This window comes from Prunus avium, chromosome 7, assembly GCF_965620075.1.
Source record: "Prunus avium chromosome 7, drPruAviu1.hap1.1, whole genome shotgun sequence".
NCBI lineage: Eukaryota > Viridiplantae > Streptophyta > Magnoliopsida > Rosales > Rosaceae > Prunus > Prunus avium.
Window position 1 is genome coordinate 7,550,388 of NC_142290.1, and position 5,713 is coordinate 7,556,100.

At 39.1% G+C, this 5,713-nt stretch overlaps 1 non-coding gene across 1 annotated transcript; it reads right to left on the reverse strand.

The window, feature by feature from the left end:
- Nucleotides 1–4,679: 4,679 nt before the first annotated feature.
- Nucleotides 4,680–4,786, reverse strand: LOC148292946 (small nucleolar RNA R71). The gene has a single exon (XR_015826016.1). It is a non-coding gene; the product is annotated as a small nucleolar RNA R71 (small nucleolar RNA).
- Between the last annotated feature and the right edge of the window lie 927 nt (nt 4,787–5,713).

Here is a 5,713-nt window from a genome sequence, read left to right on the forward strand (position 1 = left end):
TGTGGATCATATGTTCCCTACATGACACAAAAAATTCAAGCATTACGGTCCCAAACATATAAGATAAACATAAGGAATAATTTAAAATGGAAACTTAAGGAATAAAACTCATACTCGATATAAGGTAGAACTTCCTCCGTATTCTCCAAGACATATAGATGTGCTTGGTTCAACAGGTCCCGATCAACTAAGCTCACTGTGCAACCTGATAATGGCTTTGAAACTCCTATCTTCTGACTTGATGGCACTCCAATTGTACTAATATCAGATAAATGTTCAGTGCAATATTCTACAACTTCTTCAGCTATATAACGCTCCGCAATGCAACCTTCGGGATGAGTACGGTTCTGAACATACCCCTTTAGAACTTTCATATATCTTTCGAACGGATACATCCATCTAAAATAAACTGGCCCACATAGACGAACTTCTCTAACAAGATGTACTACTAGATGAACCATGATATCGAAGAATGAAGGTGGAAAGTATTTTTCAAGCAAACACAAAGTAACTACTACATCTTCTTCCAACTTATCTAGCTTGGAAACATCAACCATCTTTGCACATATAGCATTGAAGAAGAAGCACAAACGAGTTATTGCATACCTTGCAGGCTTCTCCAAAACAGAATGAATTGCCACAGGGAGCAATTGCTGCATTAAGGTATGACAATCATGTGATTTAAGGCCAAGAAGTCTTGAATCTTGTAAAGATACAAGATTTTTTATATTTGAAGAATAACCTTCAGGGACCTTCATACCATAGAAAGAATTGCAAACCGCTCTCTTCTCTGCTCTTGACAAATTCCAAGGCCCTGGAGGCAAACGAGTACTTCTTTCTCCATACTCGGGTTGCAAATCAGTTTTGACCCCCATGTTCAATAAATCTAACCGAGCAGCAATCCCATCTTTATTTTTTCCAGGGATCTCCAGCAATGTACCAATGATACTATCACAAACATTCTTCTCAATGTGCATAACATCGAGGACATGCCTCACTGGAAGGTATTTCCAATACTCAAGATCAAAGAATTTTGACTTCTTCTTCCAACAAATTCTGTCACCATCATTTTCACCTCCACCTCCCCCTTTTTTCGATCCCCATATGTAATTAATATCTTCAACCATATGCAGCACTTCTTCTCCCCTTAATGGCTCCAAAGGCGTGCCATATTCAGGTTTCCCATTAAAAGCTGCACGTTGCCTTCTATATGGATGATTAATTGGTAACCATTTTCTATGCCCAATGTAACAAATTTTGTGGCCATTTTTCAACCTATGACTAGGTGTATCATCGCCGCATATTGGACAAGCTTTATATCCTTTAACAACACAACCAGATAAGTTTTCATAGACGGGAAAATCATTAATGGTCCACAGTAATGCAGCTCTGAGTGTAAAATATTCTCCTATGTGTGCATCATACACTCCTCTAATCACATCCCACAAAGATTTTAAATCATCAATCAAAGGCTCCAAGTAGACGTCTATATCATTTCCGGGTTGTTTAGGACCGGAAATCAATAAAGTCAACATCATGAACTTTCGTTTCATGCACAGCCATGGTGGGAGATTATATGTAACTAAGATAACTGGCCAGCAACTATATCTGCTACTTAGAGAACTGTGGGGATTGAATCCATCAGATGAAAGAGCCAATCTCAAGTTTCTCGGCTCATTACCAAACTCGGGCCATTTATCATCAACAAGTTTCCAAGACGGGGAATCCGCCGGATGAGACATCTGACCGTCAATTGATTTTCTAGCAGCATGCCAAGTCAAATTCGCAGCTGTCTCATGTGATTGAAACATCCTTTTAAACCTTGGAATTGGAGGAAAATACCACAACACCTTCGCTGCCACACCCTCTTTCAAGAATCCATCTTTGGTTTCCTTCCACCTTGAGATACTGTTAAGCTCATAATTTCATACATATACATGCCCAATTTACTTACTTCTTTTGCTTAGTTTCTTATAATTTTGAGTTATTTGCCTCCCTTTGTGTGTTTTGTAGGCCAAAAGAGCAAGAGAGCATAATTCATGCAATTCATGCATGTTAAGGCCTAATTTGGATAAAGGGAAGAAGAGCTTAAAGACAAACTCAATTTTGGCTACAGCCCCCTGCCAGTCCAGTTCCGTAGGTCACATTACAAGATTTGTTTCAGCAACCTACACAGCTCGGATGAGGCCGCATTCTTCATGAACGTTGTTCCAATGGGTGTGTACTATAACATATCCAAATTTCAGCCCCATTGGATAATTGTGGAGTCTGTTACCTAGCAAACACAGAGCCATGCTCAGGATGGATTTTATCAGCGCGCAAACTGAGTTAGCAATTTGTTTCGGCCTTAACTTCCTCCTCCGAGCTTGGATTGGGCCAATACTTGTGTGGTTGGATCATACACATTCTGAACTTCACAATGGACATCTTAAAGTCTTCATTTGATTCAGCCTAGCCCAAGTTGTAAGCCCTTGAAGTTGCTGGTCATGCTGACCTCAGGATGAGCTGGTTGGAAGCTTGGTCATGGTGAGCTAGGCATGAGCTATTGTAGCTGGTTGGAAGCTTGGTCATGGTGACATGAAGATGAGCTAGGGCTGCTGGTGGGATTTATTGCTGAAGTGCATCAACCAATTCAGATTTTATAATGCAAGTGTTGTATGCATTAGTGAAGTGCATCAACCAATTCATCTTTTATAATGCAAGTGTTGTATGCATTAGCCATATTGAATTCAGATTTATCACTCCCCTCTCCCTATAAATACCACATCCATTCCACATTCAAGACACAACAAATCCTGAGATTCACAACCCCCACAATTCACTCCAACCATCCTCAAACACTCTCACAATCCCAAACACTCCAACAATCACCAAAACAACTCCAGCAAACTTCTCTTCCATTTCCCTACGAATTTCATCTTCCTTAGCCATCACCACTCACTCAAACTCATCCCAAATCACCTCCATATCCTTCATACATCTTTCTAGAAGTGGGGAAGCTCTTGGAGAAGCATTAGAAGTGGAGAAGCACTTGGAGAAGCCTTGGACACCACAAGAACTTCAGAAAAAGGGTTTTTCTACTCTTATTGCATTCATTATGTTTTCTCATTTCTGTTCAAGTCTCTTTTCCATTATGAGTAGCTAAATCCATAACTAGGGCTTCGATGTAACCTAACATGAATATTCTGGGTTTATAAGTTTGGAGTTTCAAGTTTGATTCATGATTCATGTTCTTATTCATTATGCTTATAAGTTAACATGCTTGTTTGAATGATTGATCACCATTAGAACTTGTTTGTTAACTATCTTGGTTTGAATTAAGAGTATACACCATGCTTTAATTCGAATTGAACTATGAATAGGAAGAGTATGTATGGACATTCGACAACAGGGATTAGATACATACTTGGTTGTTTAAAATGTTCTTCTATGCTTAGTGGGTTCCTAATGCTTAATTTTAGGTTAGACAACAAATGATCAAATTAGGGAATTAGGAACACAAGGTTAGGACCAAACACCATGGCCTAATCATACTTTAGCTAGAATCAATCTTTGAATCTGAATTAGACTTGTTACTTGAATCTTTATAACCCAGAATTGAATTGTTATGGTGAATCGAATGCCCTAGTCTCCAAACCTGTGTTTTAACTTTCAAAACCACCCTTTGTTACTTTTGTTTACTTGCTTTCTGTTGCAATTTCAGTTTGTTCATTTCTTTCTATAATCACAAGCATTCTCACTTCAAAGTTCATTTTAATCTTGCTGCATTTGTTTTCAAACTCACTCTTGCTTTAAATTCTGTTTTAGATTTAACTTCCTAACTTCTTGAATTTGGTAATCTAAAGTACATAACTAATTTGAACTTCTCAGTCTTCGTGGGTACGACCTCGTACTTGTCTTGCTATACTACTAATTGCCCCGTACAATTGCGAGTTAACATATTATTAACAACAAATTTTGGCGCCGTTGCCGGGGACTGAACGAAAGTTCTTCCCTGGTTATGTGCCCAAGGTTACCCTATTCTTTTAGTGTTTCTAATTAATCTAATTTTCTGTTTCAGGTAGTTTATGTCTAAAAATCCATTACTTGAACAAGTGAGGTCTTCGTTCCAACGTTCTAGATCTTTGAACGCAGGACCATCATTGCAACCCAGACGAGTGACCTCTGAAATTCAGAATCGTCTAGAAAGGGAGTTGTCAACTGCAAAAGAGCAAGCTCTTGCTACATTTACAAGTCTTGCTCTCCACACTGAACTTCCCGGTTCTTCACTTTCAAATTCGGAAGCAAGTTCAGACCAAGAAGAAGAAGAAATGATGGCTGCCATTGAGTTCATGGGAGAACTTGATATCCCAACAATTCCAGCATCTCCTTCAAGCATTTTGCTGCCCACTGTAGCTCGAAATTATGAGCTTAAATCTTCTCATCTTAATATGCTGCCTTCCTTTTATGGTTTACCTAATGAAGATCCATTGACTCATATAAAGGATATTTTTAATGTTGTGAGTTCTTTTCCCTTGACAGGTGTGACAGAAGATCAACTTCGAATGAGAGTGTTTCCATACACTTTAAAGGATAAGGCGAAGTATTGGTTGAATTCTTTGAAGCCTGGTTCACTCACTACATGGTCTGCCATTCAAAAGAAGTTCTTGGAAAAATACTTCTCCACGCAAAAGACCGACATGCTTAGGGACAAGATCTTGTTATTTGCACAGCAAGATGATGAATCGTTTTGTGAAGCATGGGAGAAATTCAATGGGTTGCTCAACCAATGTCCTCATCATGGGATTCCATTGAAGCTTCAAATGCGTATGTTTTATAAAGGACTAACCCCTTCTAGTCATAATATAGTCACCAATTTTGCAGGTGGTTCTTTTAAAACCAAAACTCCAGAAGAAACGTACGAACTCTTTGAGGAGATAGCAATGGAGACCCAACATACGGATACAAGAGGTAAACGTGTTATTAGTGGTTCTAATGATGCTTCTAGTGTGCAGATTTCAAAACTGGAACAAAAGCTAGATGCTCTTCTTGCATTAAACTCAAGAAGCCCTCCGAAGGAAGTGTGTAGCATTTGTGAATCTCATGACCATGCTACCACAGCTTGTCCACTTGGGGCTGGATATCCAGAATTTGTGCAAGAGCAAGCTAAGTTGGTAAATTCCTACAACCAAGGTCCAAGAAATGATCCATACTCTCAAAGTTATAATCCAGGTTGGAGGAATCATCCAAACTTTTCATGGAGAAATACCCAGAATCAAGCAAATCCCCCTTCATTCCAAAGGCCACAACAATCATCATCATCATTGGAAGATATAGTGAAGCAGATGGCAATCAACCAATCCAATTTTCAGCAAACTACACAAGCTGCCATCTCCAAGTTGGAAGTCCAATTAGGCCAAATAGCTGCTGAAATAACTCAAAGAGTGCCTGGGAAATGGCCAAGCCAAACTGAGATCAATCCAAAGAACCCAGAAGCCAAGGCCATTCATGTGCTCAGATCAGGTAAGATCATTGATAATAAAGATGATTCTAATCTTTCAAATGATGTTGTGATTGTAGAAGATAAAGACGAGGAGACCATGGCTACGGAAGGAGAACAACTCAAAACTTCTCAATCTGCTCCTAAGGCCAAATCAGATTCTCAGAAATCCGATCAATTCCAATTGCATAAAAGGGATGACAAATTTGTGCCACCACATCTTCAAGAAAGCAA